Below are 17,328 nucleotides of genomic sequence, written 5' to 3' on the forward strand. Positions count from 1 at the left end.
TGACCACCCCTTCCCTGTGCCCACCCCCAGCTTCAGAGGGCTGTTCTCGATGCAGCAAAGCTCACAAGGATATATAGACTTTGGGTCAGGTTAATTTTCATGTGTCATGTTTTTTGTATGCAAATTCTCCTTAATAAAGTTTTAATTAAAAAATATTCAACAGTTGGGGACATGGCTCAGCAGGCTTACCACAGGAGTATGAAGAAGTGAAGATCGCCAGCACCCATGGAAAAAAGACACCCAACAATTGACCGTTAGTGTCTCTCTCTCTCTCTCTCTCTCTCTCTCACACACACACACACACACACACACATAATTGAATTAAATCTACAAAATTCTTCAGCCCTTGCATTATGGAAGAGAATGAAATATGTATTATATACATTCTCACACTCAAAAAGGATCAGGATACCAGCAATTATGATAATAATATCTATTCTCAGTTTTTTTCTGTGTAAGGGTAATGAAAACACCTTCTGAGGTAACTAGCTGCCTTAGTTTAGAGAATAGTATTTCACATAACTGGGAAGAAAAGAAAGAAAGAAAGAAAGAAAGAGAGAGAGAGAGAGAGAGAGAGAGAGAGAGAGAGAGAGAGAAAGAAAGGAAGGAAGGAAGGAAGGAAAGAAGGAAGGAAGGAAGAAAGAAAGAAGGGAAGAAATGAAGAAAGGAAGGAAGAAAGAGAGAAAGAAAGAAAGACAAAGAGTCCAAGATTGAGTGATCCGGTGTGTTTTATCATCACTTGCATCAACTTTTGAGTTCATCTAGTGAGTAGCCAAACCCGAGAAAGCATGACCCAGGTCTCCTGAGCACAGCAGCCCAGATAGGCCTCTGCCTGCATGCTCAGAAAGTACAAAGGGACGAGAGGAGCCTCTGGCTAGAATTTGAATGTCCCATGCAAGGCTTCCTGCTCCAGGCACCAAGTCAGAGGCTTCCAGACTCCAAGAGCTGCTGTCTTGCATCATGATCTTTTGCTAGAGGGTTCTGCAAGAGGAAGAAATTCCTCTCTGGCTCCTGCCTGAAATCACCTATGCCCTGAAGCATGCATGATTACCACCCCTACCCCACCCCACCCCCGAATCATTGTCTCAGTTTACCTAGCTGTGCTCCTAATCAGCCACTCCTCAGACTTTCATTGGTGATGCTGTCAAAATACCACGGCCCTGGTTAGCCACACTGAAAGGCCTTGTGCTCAAACACAGGCTTAATTCAGTTACAGAATATTTTTCTTGGGCCCTTGGTGACAGTTGGATGCTCTGAGTCCTAATTCAAACACATAGAAAAAAAAAAAAAACTATGTCCTTCCTTCCTGTGAGAGAAAGTATCCATAATCAGTATAGAAAGCATGTGTTAAGCCATAGAAGTGGAGAGTTTACAAAATTAGAAAGAATTGCAGTCTTCCTGATACAAAAAAATGACCTGACCCAGATCAGGAACTTTAGCTGCTAAGACATTGGACATTTTCAGTGTATGGTGTGAGGTGTGTGTGTGTGTGTGTGTGTGTGTGTGTGTGTGTGTATGTGTGTGAGGGGGGGGGTTGGGAAGAAAGAACTCCTCATACGAATCAGTATTGTAAACACCTGAAAGATCATCTAGAACAACTTCCAAGTAGGCTTCCTAGCAACGATCCAGCTTAAGTTAAAATTATGGAAACCCACCCTACTCCCCACCCCCACCCCACCCCATCTACACTATCTCACAAAATTTACAGTGGAATTATTTGTGAGGAATTTGGCTAATAGGTTCCTACATCCATCTTCCAGCAGGTAAAAGAACCACTCTGCCATGCCCTAATCTCTAAAGAATAATGCCCCTCTGTTCTCTTTAAAACGTCCTTCTACAAATATAAGCTCATTTGTGGCTCGCTAAGTGTGAAACAATTACACCCACAAACAGACCAGCAGAAAGCAAAAATAGACTGGTGCATACTTTTCAGTTTGTGGTCTCCTCTGGGTTGAAACACAAAGAGAGAGTTAACAAAATGAATGACAACATTACACCTGAAGAAGATGGGGAAGCCAGATAACCTACTCCAGTGTTTCTCTTTGACAGCCATTACAACACCAGTGCCTAGAAATATAACTCAACTCTGTTGAGCTGCAGTCATCTGAATGCTAACCGTTAGCTTCAGGGCCCTGGAGGAAAGCAGCTTTTACCCAGGACAGATGTAGAAGGGAGGTGTGTGTGGAGTGGTGGGTCTCTGCAAGCTCACTGCGGGGGTAAATGGTGAGCCAGCTTTGCTTTGAACATTCTCAGATCTCCAGAGAGCTGCTATTACCACACATTGTGAAGAAGGCGGCTGTTAAATTTATTGCTACTTAAAACTTTGTAGATTGGAGATGCCGAAGAGGATGAGCTTATCTGAAAGCTGTTCTGGATTCTGGAGTAATTTGCCATTCGTGTTTGCTCCGTATCGAGAAAGTGGCAAATTCAAAGGCTGTCTTTTATTTCGCTAATGGAATTAAGAATGCACACGGCTGGAGGGGTAATCAATGCCTCGCTGTGATGGATTATGGTTTGGCTAAATAGTATGACCTTTAATTATCTTCGAAAAAACGCAATTTCCCAATGTCTTTGCTGTTTGCTCTGTTATTTCCTATACAAATATAAGCTGTCATGTGCTACTTTTATTTAGCTTACAGAAGTTTAGGGCTCATGAAAGGTGCTAGATTAATAGCCCTAGAGTGAAACTGTTTATCCCTATAGTCATTTATTATTAAACCTTTTTAGAACACTTTGTTCTTTTTTAGAACTCAGTACAGTTGATTCATTTTAAAGTGTTTTTAATAACATCCTTTTATACTGCATAAGCATATTTCTAATTGAAACCTGACAGATAAGGGATGGCATTGGGATCATGAAGAAATTTAAGGGTTGAGTTGATCTCCTAGCTTTGAGTATGACCCACCCTAAAGACACATGCAGCTCCTGAGCAGAGTGGCTAGTGAAGGCTCACTTAGAATGTATAAGGAATATGAACCGCAGTTCCACAGACAATATCAATCTGCCTGTATCAAATGATCAGAAACAGAAGCTTCTGTTGGGCACAAGATGAAAACCAACAAGACACAAGAATAACTCAGTGGTGTCTCGTTGAGACTCAGAAAGAAAGAAAAGCAAGTCATGATTTTTTTTTAAGGTAGAAAACAACTTTGATACTTGTTTTGAGAAAGATAACTAGACTTTGAAATACACCCAGGCTTGGGGTATAGAACTCATCAGGAGAGGACAGGCTGGGCAGAGATATTTCTTTTAATACTTAATCAAATGGGTTGGGGTAAAGAGAGAGAAATTAATCCATTTAACTCAAATATATTTATCTTGTTTGTTTGTTTGTTTGTTTGTTGAGGTAAGATCTCAAGGGGCCCAAGATAGCCTGAACGCTGTATGAAGTCAAAGGTGACCTTTAATTCCTAACACTCTTGCTTGCCTTAGCCTTCATTCAGAGTGCTTGGATTCAAGGTATGTGCCCCACCTGAATCCTTGGGTTGTGTTGTGTCTGGACTCAAACCCAGGCCTTGAATATACCAGACAAGCATGTTACCAACTGAGCTACATTTCTTCTAACTTTGAGGTTTTTATTCTAATGAAAGAGCACAGAATATATTTTACCTTAGAAATTTTTCTGGACCCAGATCCTGGTATCAAATATCCCTTACTACAAAAACAAAACAAAACAAATGTAGGGTTATATATATATATATATATATATATATATATATATATATATATATAATCTCACTGTGCTCTGAGTCAGGTTGTGCCTAGAATACTACATGTTAGCATTTACAATATTTGACTATAGTGCTAGTTCTAGAGGGTCCTACAGGTTATTGTCTATCTTTTAATTTTGCTTATTTAGGATAAATTGTGGTAACTGGAATCCTATTCAATCCTTCAGCCAATGCTTCTTTTGCATGGAAAGTTCCTCTCCACTGGGGCATTCTATAGTCAGTGGTTCACATTTGCAGAGGTGGGGATATAGAACTCTGAGGGCTGAACCTACGGCCTCATCATGTTCAGTCACTAAGCAACACTTCCAGTCCTCATGTGGCAAGAAAGAACCTCAGAAAGTACTAGAGATAAGGTCTCCTTTCACCCTTTGATCTAAGGCTCTACACTCAGCATCCAAGTGAAGGACAGATAAGTAATTTCATCACTTACCTTAAGTAATAAGTGACCACACATGTATACACACAAAGACATACATGCACAAACACCCAGGCATATACACATACATACACAAATTCACAAAGACACACACATAAACACATACATGCACACACAGACACATAAAAACACATATACACAAACACATGGACACACAAATATATACATACACACACATACACAATCACACACACATATATACACAAACACACATACATATACAAACATACAGACTTGCAAACACAAACAACACAAAGAGGCACACACAAACATACAGATACACACACACACACACACACACACACACACACACACACAGAAAGAGACACTTTTCCCAACTGACAGCTTACATTTAAACTTATAGTTGTTCAAATCAAAATAATCCCCAAGAAACTGCTCCTTGATCAGGGACTTCCAAATAAATGAATATGCAGATATTTATGGGGAGCCCAGTGTGTCACATATGTGAGGGGGCCAGAGGACCATCTCAGCTACCTCTTTGGAGATAGTCACTGATTGGCCCGGAGCTCACCAATTAGGCTATACTGGCTGATCATTGAGCCCCAAAGATCCCTGTCTCTACCACCTAATACCGGGATTACGAACATTAGCTGCCATGCCAGCATTTAGTGTGTGTTCTGGGGTCCTTTGTGGCCTGAGCCATCCTCTTCACCGATGAAATACGTTTTCATGGTGGGCTCCACAATAGAGGAATCCAAGTACCTATGTGCTTCAACACCAGGCTTGAGGAAATGCTCCGGTGACATTTTATCTGGATTCCTTTTACCCTGAGAGAACCCAAGGGCTTTAACCCCATCTTGCATCTGGCCTCCAGAGTCATTTTTCACACTGACTCATATCACAACGTCCTCTGTATAAGCTGCTTAGCCTCCCCAAGGAAAGACAGCCACAAGTCACCTTCAGATGCAAACCTTCCCTAGGCCATGAATTTGTTGGCTCTCCAACAAAAAGCAGAAGCAAGTCCCACCAATACTTCTGTAGCTGTCCTTCAAAAAACAACCAGTGAGTGATGGGAAATTATGCAAAATCCAACACAAAAACAGGTTTTCCCCTTTGAGAAACCGAGTACAAAACAACATACACATAGGTCTCAAACTAAAAGCTTCCCCGGGTGTCAAACACAGTTCCTTACCAATCCTCCACATACGAAATGCTGTGCCTTTCATACCTGGGCAGATGCCAGCCAATAAAGATCCTCACTCCCCTCTGAAAGTTTATCATTTGCTCTGCTAGAGGACAGCCTTCCCTGTATCCCTGAGAGGGACATAGTAGAAAACGCAAAAGACCCTAAAGATAGAGTCTGGCAAACTCTGATAGTCTGATGGGATAAGGGCAAGATGAAAATATTTCAGAATTGATTCATTAAAAGAGCACATTCTAAGTAGAAAGATGGATCGTCAGTGAAGGGCTTGCTCTGTAAGCATGAGAACCTAAGTTCTAACCCTAGGATCCACCAAAAAAGTCAGGTACATCAGCAAACCCTTCCAATCCCAGGCCTGGGGAGGAGACAGGACACACTCTGAAATTTGCTGACCAGGTAGTCTACCAAAACTGGCCAGCCCCAGGTTCAGCAAAGAGACCCTGTCTCAAAATATGGTGAAGAACAGCTCAGAAAGATATTCAGTGACTTCTGACTTCCACGGTCATGTGCACTCACACACATAAACATAATCTGCAAATAAGCCTAAGCCAAGGTAGATTCACAATCAATGAGTGAATTTTTAACAGAAGTGTTGAATGGGAGAGTTAACAAGGAAGAAAGGGGGAAGAAAGAATGCAGGAAGAAAGGAAATGGAAGATGCCGTGATGTAGGCATGTATGGTATTGAGAACGGCAAGGAGAGGACACACAAACGAGTTGATAAAGCAGAGACAGAGGGGAGAGTCTGCTTGCAGCTTGTAAAAAATTTAATAGAAATTGGCCCTGGATTTTAAAATATTTTCTTTCTTTAAAAGAATAACAAGTAAGGGGGGGACAAAACATATTTTACTTCAAGAGTCCTTTAATTTTATCAACAAATCCTCTACAAATAGCAAAATCCAGATCCACATGACTTAACATTTATAAGATATCTAATAAGAAAAGAAAGAAAATCAATTGGTTTCTATTAACCTCTCAAAATCCTCCCCGTTCAACAGGCGTACCAGGAACAAATGTGCCCGCGGCCTCCTGAGGCACAGCCCAGGCTTCTTCTATGGCCATCTACTTAAATTAAATATTAGATACCTCAGGAGTGGCTTGCTCAGGGGGAGAGGCACACCAGAGGCAGACTCTGCTAATGCCATTTCTCCATAAGCAGGTCAGAAAAGACCTTCAAGGAGACAACACGTCACATCCCTTGCCAGAAGTTTCCTTCTCGTCCATCTATTTTTAGAAAGCAGCTGGGAAATCAGATAACTAAGTGGACTGCTGGACTCTGAGGTAGGTAAAAAAGAAAGTTAGAGCTCATGAGCAGTTATTGGATGGAGACTCCCACTGTCCATGAAGGAAGGTTCTAGCATGTCTAATGTGGAGAGAATGGCAGGCCTTCATCAGGGACCAATGGCTTTCTCTTTCCATAACCAAGGGAAACAATCTAAACATGTCCTAAGTCCCATCCAGGAGACAACAGTCCATCAGTCCTGTCTCTGTGTAGAATTCTGAGGGCTGAGAACTGACCAATAAGAATGCTAGACAAGTGCTCTGCTGCTGAACTCCAGCCTCAGCCTCACTGTCATGAAGTTATTCTAGGAGCCATCAAAATGTATTAAAATGGCTAAGAATTTTAACAGTGGTAAAACAGCTCAGCGAGTGAAGATGCTTGCACCCAAGCCTGATGACCAGTGTTTGATCCTGGTGGAAGAAAAGAATCAACTCCCAATAGATGTCCTTTGACTTTCACATATATGGTATAACATATATGTACTGAGGTATACACGCACACAAACACACACATACACAAATATACATGCATGTTCCAGAGAGAGAAAAAGTGATGATATGATTAATAATATATAAAATAAATAAATATAACAATTTAAAAAGAAGAGGATTTTAATGTCACAAACTGTACTCTTCCACGAAGAGTACACACGATTTATAGGTCTCACATGGTTTTAAGTAAGCTTGTTAGCCTCCCTCTTTCCTTCACCAAGTCACTTCTTCCTCACCCTCCCTCACTTCCCTCACCACCACCATTTTGTTCATCCATCATATGAAGAACTAAATTATTCATTTCTACCATGTTCAGTAAAGTTGAGCAAAGTTTGGGTTTAGGTGTTTCTGGCTGAAATACTATGATGCTTCAAAGATGCTGATTAGGAAAGCATTTTATACCCAGCTCTCCCTTTTCTTGGCCACTCTTCCATAACTCAGGAGTCTTTGTTGGACTTCTGGGATAAGGAAGGACCCTGATGTCAACAGAATTTTATCAAAAACAGGCTGTTTCTTTTCTCATTGGTAAAGAGCTTCAAACTTCTGACAAGACATCTTTGGGAACAATTTGGAGAGATTAAATCATACTTAGATGAACAATCATTTGTTTGACAGGCTCATAGTATCCAATAAGTGTCAGTCAGTCAATATGCTAGATAGTCCTAATTTCAATGATCTCTCTCTCTCTCTCTCTCTCTCTCTCTCTCTCTCTCACACACACACACACACACACACACACACACACACACACACACACTAAGAAGAAAGAGAGAAAGAAAGGGAAGAAAGAGAGAGGAAGAAAGAGAGAAAGGCAAGACAGACAAAGAGAGACAGTGAGAAAGAGAAAGATGGAGGGAGAGAGAGAGAGAGATGGAGGGAGAGAGAGAGAGAATCAAATTGTTTACCACAGCAAATACAGTGGGTGCCTAGCATGTAGCATGTTCCCAGTCAGCTGCCATTGCTCTCGCCATGTGTTACATAATTCTCACACAATGATTAATAACTATTATTTTATTTCTCCTGTTTTGTGGATAAGAAAATTAAAGCTCAGAGGCATTAAATAACTTACCTAAGCTACTCTACTCATCAAGAACCATACTGGGTTTTTTAATCAAAATTTCTTTGTCTCTAAATGTATCCTCTTCCTTTTCTGTACTTTCAACCAGCCACCATCATCTGAAACCATCATCTTAATTGATTTGCTCTGCTAAGCACATTTATTAACTTAGTTGCCATCACGCTGTAAATTAAACAAAAAGAATCCAAGGTAAACAGTAATCACAGAAGAGAATCACAAATCCCCGTAGGAAACAGTTTAAATGCTGAGGAAATGAAATTAAAGCAATGTACTATATAAGACGATTATCAAGACGTGGACCATGGCTGGATTTTCAAATCTGATACAGTTTTAGGACATGTGTAGCATCTCAATTAATAATAGAAAATCCCAGCCTTGGTGACAGAGAAGAGCTTGGGAACTGTTTGATGTTCGAGCATAAGCTATTGGTGATCTCATCAGATATGACCCCAATTTGCATGAGGGGTGAACAAAAACTTTGTCTTATATCAAAGTTATTCTAGATGCATTTTCTGTCCTGGTGTTGTATTTAGCCAGCTATGCCTTGATGGGAGCCTCATTCAGGGAGATGAGCAATGTCTCAGAAACCACAGGAAGACAGAGGTCTCTAAGTTCATGAGTTTCAAGGACCTGCTACTGTCCCAAAGAAATACTGTCTCAGCTGAAATGAAACAGGCATGCCTGTAGTTCTGGCCTGAAAGAAATCCATTCTGATAAATTGATACCATACAATTATTTAGAGATTTCAAAACAGGGACAGAGGGGATTGTGAGTGTCTGATCCTAAGAGCTGCCTCCTGCCTGCTTAAGACATCATCCAATATTGATTGTAACTTTTAAGTTCCCCTCATAAGGTAGAAGTTGGCACAAATGATCCCCTTACTTTCTAGTCAATTTAGCTGATGAGCAGAGTCCATGAAAGTATTTATTTGATTTAGATGTTTACAAATGTAGAGTGCCTTTCTACGAATTAATGGTAGCTTGGCCTTTAGAAATGGCACAAGGATAAACTTTTTAACTTAAATGCTTAACATCATGTGTCAGGAAAATGTCTTCTGATGTTCATTGTTCAATCACATTTTTAGTCAAAGAGTACTTAAGAAATGCACCTTTAAATTATTAAAGAATAACTCAAGAAATGTCTACCACAATGGTTTATCCTGATACCTGAGCAACTAGCTAATTGGCTCTTTCTAGAATGCTACCGAAGTTTTCAAATGTAGAGTGCAGGCAGGTGGGCCCTTCATTATGTAGGTCGTGAAATGATGGGGTCAAGGGTCAAAGAAGACTTTTGGCTGAGAGCTGGATTAGAAGCTTATCCACACATTGGGCACTCAGCATTGTGTCCCTTCCAATTGAACCCTAATGCCTCTCAGACTTTAAAAGATTCTCTCCTTATATAATAATAGTAAATCTGAGGCAAGAGTGGATTAGAAATCCTCCCTCATATTACTGTAGCAAACCAATTACATTGTTAATTGGCCTACATTATATTGTGAAGAATCGTTTAATTTTTTTTTTAATTCTACCTGGCTAATTATAAATGGATGGTTCCAGAATACCTTAAGCACCTTCTCCCGCACACAAACTCATTATGGTGAAAAGAGTCTTGATGATTTCAAGGCTGTGGCTTGGCTTCCTCGCCCTCCCCGAGGTCTCTCAGATGAGTCACCATTTTCTCAAGTGTAACAGAATCTTGGTAGCTGCCACTGCCGAAGCAGCAGAGGCTGGAATGGCAGAAACTCCAGCCAACCACACACAGGGGACCCTCCTTGGATTCTCCTCCCCTGCCTCACACATCATTAAGCAAATTGTCAGCTCAGTTTTAATTACAGTGCTTTTATGGCTGCTGGTGATGTAAGAGGCACAGTGGGCACACCTTGTTTTTTTCCAAGCCGGGCTGTGTTTGTAGTGCTGGCAGTTGGGGCCAAAGCATTTTTCATCTTGCAGAAATGGAGCTAATTTATGTGGGAACCCAGACCCTCTCCGTGTTCTGTGTGCTGCATCAATTTGCAGCATCTAATGAGCCCTTTTTTAAATGATGGAAAAACCCTGTTCGACTGCAATACTGAAGATCTTTTTAAAACCTGCCACAAGGGAACAAAGATGCTCTACCACAAGGAACCAGGCTCACCTTGCCCTGGTTTATTGCCCAACCTATGAGAACGAGGCTGGGGAAACACTTGTGCCTATGAGGCCCTACAAACCTGTAGAGAGTACTCTTGACTACCTTTGCAGATGAGAAGCCCCACTCTCCAGTTTGGTAGAGAGTTTGCTGAAAAAGTTTGCTGTTTGTCTTCTGGTTAATAAAGAAATTCCTAGTGAAGGGATGGACAGCTAGAAAGAGCAAATGCTAAAATACATAACCAATAAAGACACCTCAAGTTCTTTATGAACTTGCAACACAGCAAGACGCACAACTGGCCATAGTCATAGTTAAATGATGCCTTCAAGGGAAGAAAGAATCAACTGCTTCCAAGGAGGGCCAAGGTCACCATCTCCCAGCCCAACAAAAGGTAAAGGAACCAGTTAGGGGCCTGTAGAGGTCTCTCTTGGTAGAATGTTTGTCTGGTGTGCTGAGGGAAGTGAATTGATCTCTAGAACCATAAAGGGACATGACCAATAATGCTGGCACTCAGAATTAGAGACGGGAAGATTATAAGTTCAAGGTTGTCTTCTAGTACATAGTGAGTTCAAGGCCAGTCAGACTATATGTGCTCCTGTTAAAAAGAGAGAAAGAAAGGACAGGAAAGAGGAAGAGGGAGCTCTGACTAGGTTGTAATGAGAAATAATGAGAGAACAGGAGACAATAGTTACAAAGCAACTGACATTCTAGATGCTGGACACTGTTTGATTGTACACCTGTGCTGACCTAAGGATTTCCTCCAAAGGTTTCCATTCAGGTAAATAAATATTAGCATACTGAGCTCCAAGTTTAAAACTAGTATTTATGGTTCAATGGTACTCTGTTGTTTACAAACCTTCTTATGTTATTGATTCCCCTTTCAGGAAAGACCCTAAAACCTTGCTCAAAGCAAAAGCCATGTGAATTATCCCAGGGCCGAATGACAAGAGCCCACTATCCTAGGGTTCAAGGTTAAAACTTCTCTGAGAAGAAAAATGTGTGAATTCATTTAAAAAATAAGTCAGTGATTAAGTAACTACCTTTTCTTGTAAGTGACCAGAGGTGACCTGTGGAAATGATTAGTTATTCTCCTGACTCAGAGTACCCTACAAAATAAGGCAAAAGAGAAGGTTCAAATCCTCCTCTTGACATTATGAAACCCAGGAAACTGTTCTGGCCATCAATAGCATCCGTGTCTAAAAAGTCATCAAGTATCTGAAAGATGACACTTTAAAAAACTTTCTTTCTGACAGTGTAAGTGACAGAGCACTTGATGTTCACCTAAGCCAACTAGCAGGGCTAGACACAGAGTTGGTGGCCCAAAAAGAGCACAAAATTTTAGAGAGTAATCTTAATTAAAGGACTTAGGTGTACATGCTCCAGTCATTGAATATCTGCTGGTGAACAAGACACTTGAGAGACACAACTGAATTCATAGAGCATCGCATCAGATCAACCCATACACAAGCCCCTCTGCCATATTGAGATGATCCTCACTGAAACAGGAATTGCTTATAAGCCAGAAAAAGATATCCCATATCAAATGGTCAAACCCAATTACATACATACAAGTAACATTGTAAATGGATTGAACAGGTTGTAGTTGTGTGTGTGTGTGTGTGTGTGTGTGTGTGTGTGTGTGTGTATGTGTGTAAATCAAAGGAAAGAGACCAGGAAAGAGAGCAGAGAGGGAAGTTACATGGGAGAGTTTGGTGGTATAAAGGGAACGGGAAATGATGTAATTATACTATAAACTCAAAAAACAATATTTTTAAAAAAGATATTTTAGGGGAAACTGAAGAAACCAAGACATATAGCATAGTAATAAACTCAGTATGAAGTAAATAAGTGTGTTTTTTAAGTTTTGATTCAAGCTAGGGAAATGGCTCAGTTGGTAAGTTCTTTGGCTTATAAGCATGAGGACCAAGTTCCATACCCAACACCCAACTGAAAAAAAAAAAACAGTGCTGAGGTGAAATAAGAGGATGCCTGGGGCTTGTTGGCCAGCCAGGAGAGTGGAATGAGTGAGCATATTCAATGGGAGATGTTGTCGTGTAAATAAAGCAGAAAGAAATTGAAGAAGACACCTGATGCTGACCTGTGGATCTAAGTGTACTCATATCTGCCTGCACCCAGGAACTTACACACACAAACACACACACACACATACACACACACACACAGAGAGAGAGAGAGAGAGAGAGAGAGAGAGAGAGTTTACCTCCCACTATAAAACTGCAACATTTTCATTTCAAGGCTGAATCTCTCCAGTGGGGACCACACAGTGCCACACAGACTCTGGAGCTGTGCCTATTTCTGGCACTAACCTTCCAGAACTACACAGCAGACAATATCACTTCTCTAAGTCATGGGTAGTGTTAAGTCATGAGTGTTAAGGCCTGTCTTGTTTCAGGAAACACAAAAAAAGCCCCAAAACAAAACAAAATAGTCATTTAGCAGAAAGCAAAACTGGAAAAACCACCATGGACGCAACAACACATACCTTCCAAACTAAACACCAACCACCAGGGCTCAGAGGATTTTATCACTTTTTTAAGTACATAACCCACTGGCTTGTCCTAGCATACCAAAAGACGTTTAAACATTAAGACTTTTCCTAGGGAAACACACACACACACACACACACACACCTCACTTCCAAATGGGATTTATCTGTATCCCCAGCAATTTCTCTTCACCACCCAAACCTGATGTCAAAACCTCTTGAACACATTGCAGCCCTGAACCTTTTTAAGCAAAACAACAAAACAGTAGCTTGTTTTCCTTTAACATGATTTTTCCGCCATTGTTTTCTCAGACTTCTTAAAAACTTTCTTCAGTACAGCTGGATGGGGACAACTTTTTCCTTTATGTTTTATTGGACTCCATCGACCAAGCCTGAAGAATAGAAGAGCTGCTATTGGGAAGCGAACAACAGGATTGCTGACAGAGATCTCACACAGTGGATATACCTTGAGAGCTTGCCAGTCTGGGCCTGCCAAAGTCGAGGGGTAAATGTCAGATAAGGATCTGAGTTCTTGGGTGTTTAACTGAACCGAACCTCCCAACCTTTTTGAGGTTTGCCGATGACTAGTAATTATATTGTCATTTAACAAAAGTATCTGCATTAAACCAGAGATGTTAAGTTAATGGTTAAGTTCACATCCATTACACACAAACACACACACACAAACATGAGCATTGACAGAGCACACAGGGTCTCCATGAGGTGTGGAGGGGATGGAAACTAATGTAGGTTAGAGACTATAAATCAGTAGCTAACTACTACCTGTCAGGTTGGGAAGTTATGCTAATGTGGGATGTTTTACTTCTTTCCAGTGCAGAGAGGTCAAAGGGAGGAGGCACAGATGTGTAACTTAATGGAAACACTGAGGAAAACCCCGAAGCACAAGATCATCACTGCACAAAGGTTGAAGAAAGGGATTCTATGGAAGGCGGGCTTTTAATCATCTCTGTAAAGGTAAAATCATCTAAGGTAAAGGGCAGACTTGTGGGTTTCCAGGGGAGGTAGCAGAAAGCCTGAGGACTCACCCTTAGACTCTATACCCAGGACCCTTCTTCGAAGTGCTTTTCACTTTGACTAAAGCAAGTACAGGGTAAAGTGACTTGTCAATTCTCAGTGACTTGTCAGTTTTCTCAAGTAGGAAGTGAGTGAGTACGTGGCAGGATGAGGGGGTGGGCCCATAACTCCTTCTTACATGGCATGGCATTGAGTGCAACTTAGTAAATAGACTCTATCCATGTCTTGTATATAGATCATTCCCCTCCCATAATATGTTGCCAATTGTTGTATGCTAGCAGTAAAAGTAATAACTTTATAATAGTATATGTTGATGACATTTTTAGTATTTTTCTTGTGTGTTATATGCATGTATGTGCCCGTGAGCATCTCTGTGTGTGTGTGTTCATATGTGTGTTCAAGTGTGTGTGTCTGTGTGCATCTGTGTGTGAGCATGTGTCTGTGTTTGTGTTTGTGTATGTGTATTTGTGTGTGTGCCTTGTGCATCTGTGTGTGTGCATGTATGTGTGCATGTGTGCATGTGCACATGCACACACACACACACACACACTCTCAACTGTGGGTGCCTTCGGAGACCAAAGACCCCTCTTATTTCCCTTCCTCACTTACTCTGCACCTAATTCTTTTTTTTTTTTTACAACAGGGATTCTCACTGAAATAAGACCTCGCCATTTCCTCAAGGCTGGCAGGCCAGTAAGCTCCCAGGTTCTGCTATCTTTGTGGCATCAGTGCTGGGTTACCATGAAGGCTACTGTGGCCACCCTGTATATGGATGCTGAAGATCCAAACTCACATTTACAGAGAAAGCACTCTACCCACAGACCTCTACTCCAGTACCTAAATATAGAATAAATTATAAATTAACATAATTAATATTTCTACAAAAAGTGTGTAAGCAAATTTGCAGTCCTTGTTTTAAAAGATATTACTGAAAACTTAGTTTTTCTTATCAGAGATCAGAGCTATCTACAAGAGGAAACCAGAAATAAGTGGACTGCTCCTTAATCCAAAAGGAAACAAAGGTCCCCAGTATCAGTACAATAGAGCCTGACCCAAAAGATTACTCTTAAATGTCCTGGGTTATAAACAGTCAAACTAGGATCAGAATTCAAAACCAATGTGAGTCAAGGGGAGCTTGGGAGAGCCAGAGTTGTCAGGTTCTCAGTCTGGAGAGGACTGACCCTGACCTCAACATCAGATCTGCTTTGGGAGAAAAGGGACAGAAGTGAAGACCAGAAGGTTACCCCTACATGGTTTAATTAGCATCCATCAAGGACACTCAAGTCTCCTCAGCCCAGTCCTGACCATCATCTCTTTTATCCAAGACTAGAAGGGACAGTGCCAACTTCTTAGCAGTTTTGGGAAGTTTGAACTTTGCAATTTGTTAAGTTTGTGTGCCAAAAACCTTAATGGTTTTAGTGATGCTGAGAATCCCACTGTATCTCCCTAAGGTCCACTTTGTCAAGTCCAACTCAACGACAAAGTGGAGCTTCTGCCTCCACCACACATGGATTCCCCCTTCGAGCCACGCCCTAAACACTGACTCTAGGCTGCACTCGTTCCAAGAAGTCTGAGTCCGTGTCCTTGGACACGTGGCTTGGTCTTTCATTGGTTCCTCCCTTCACAGCCCTACACATACATATTCCCATCTCCATGCCCTTCAAGGGCTTGCTCAGATATCCCATCTTTGATGAACCCATTCCTGATCTGTATTGCCAGCTAAACACAGACGACATATTTCAAGACTACAACCTACTGGTTTGTCCCAGCAGAATAATGGATGCTTGAGTGCTAACCACATATATAATAGCTTACTTGCCTTCAAATGTGACAGATCTTCCCTTGTCATCTCTGATAGACCAGACTTTTTTTGTATGTGTCCAATTCTATTTCCTCTTTACACCCTTCTTGGTCACTTGACACTAAATGGCTGCCACCACACCTTCAAAAGGTCACTGAACTTTACTACCCACTTATTTATTTATTTTCTTTGGGAATGCCAATACAATTCAACGAAGGCACTGCGTTACCGAATGCAATGACCTTCACCTCCTTCAAGCGGAGAGTGACACTTGGCTAATGATCTGCTTGGTTGGGTTTGCACAGTGCTTACTTTAAAGACTGGGGGAGGATGGTGAGCAGGGAGACTGGTTTCCAGAACACCCATGTCCTCAGAAACCAATCCCCAGAGGCTCCAGCTCTGGCATTAGTAGCCTGACACCCCAGTATGCTTGACAATAAAATCTATTGTGGTGCCAGTCCACAGAGTGGAAGAAATTCGAAAATCTGTCTAGAAATTCAGGAAGCAATGGAATCAATGTAACCGAAGCTCAAAATGTTCCCAAGGGTATGTTGTCTTTTAAATAAGAGCAATCTGGCTGACTCCAGCAAGGCCATGTACAAGTGACTTTTGTGGCAAAGAATAAGCATATCAGCTCAAATACATCTCTCTGCAAAACTAGTTAGAAAACAAATCAATTTAAACTTAGTAAATATGTCAGAAGTATACATTCTTATGAAGAGAAATGAAAAAATGACTTCAAAAAAATTTCTTCTGATTTCCCCCAAAAAATCTAGCTAACCTTTTTTGTTCATGTTCAAGTCATTGCTTTCAGTGGGGTTTATTATCATGGTTTTCTGATAGGTCTCAACACATCTAGAAGGTGGGTGGAGGAAGATCAGGAGTTCAAGGCAGGCCAAAGTTGCTCATACACCAAAGGTCTCATAAAGCAAAACAAACAAACAAAAACAAGAATGAAAACAAACAAAGAAGCCAAAGCACATGGTTACCACATAAGCCAGAACCTTCTACTACAGTGGCTCTCAACCTTCCTAATGCTGCAACCCTTTAATACAGTTCCTCATGTGGTGATCCCCAACCATAAAAATGTTATTGCTGCTTCATAACTATAATTTTGCTACTGCTATGAATCATAATGTGAATATCTGATATGCAACCTCTAAGGAAGTTGTGAGCCATAGCTTGAGAACCACTGTTCTACAATGTCTTTAGCCTGTTTCTCTAAAGTGCCATGTAGAATGCAGAGACATAAGACTCAATGACTGATTTTTTAAAAATCAGCCCCGATTAAATATCTCCCATTTTTGAAAGAAAATGAAGTTATTCAAAAGCATAACTCAAAAAATATGAGAAAGAAATTATGGCTGGAGTCTAATGACATGGACTTGGTCAGGAAAGGATGACTAACCTCAGGAATGTGTGGCCCCAGATACATCTCGGATCTGAGCAATAACAATAAGAACAACAACAACAACAAAACCTACGGCCAAGAAACACTGAATTTCTCAGTAATGCAAATGGAGTTATTTTCCTTAACTTATAAAAATGTAGAAATGCTAGAAAACATCCCAGAAAGAATAACAAAGACCTTGCAGACAGCACATCACCTTGAGAGTTAATGACCTTAGTGGCATTGCCAAAACTGAATGTGTCTTTAGTCTGAAGAGATAATTAAGGATTAAG

At 40.9% G+C, this 17,328-nt stretch overlaps 1 long non-coding RNA gene across 1 annotated transcript in view; it reads right to left on the bottom strand.

Moving 5' to 3' along the window:
* The window catches only part of LOC116082511, a 32,589-nt gene extending 22,698 nt beyond the window's left edge, over nt 1-9,891 (bottom strand). The window contains exon 1 of the long non-coding RNA XR_004115344.1: nt 9,741-9,891. This is a non-coding gene — a long non-coding RNA (uncharacterized LOC116082511). The remainder of the gene's footprint in view (nt 1-9,740) is intronic.
* Between the last annotated feature and the right edge of the window lie 7,437 nt (nt 9,892-17,328).

This window comes from Mastomys coucha, unplaced genomic scaffold (genome assembly GCF_008632895.1).
Source record: "Mastomys coucha isolate ucsf_1 unplaced genomic scaffold, UCSF_Mcou_1 pScaffold7, whole genome shotgun sequence".
Lineage (NCBI taxonomy): Eukaryota > Metazoa > Chordata > Mammalia > Rodentia > Muridae > Mastomys > Mastomys coucha.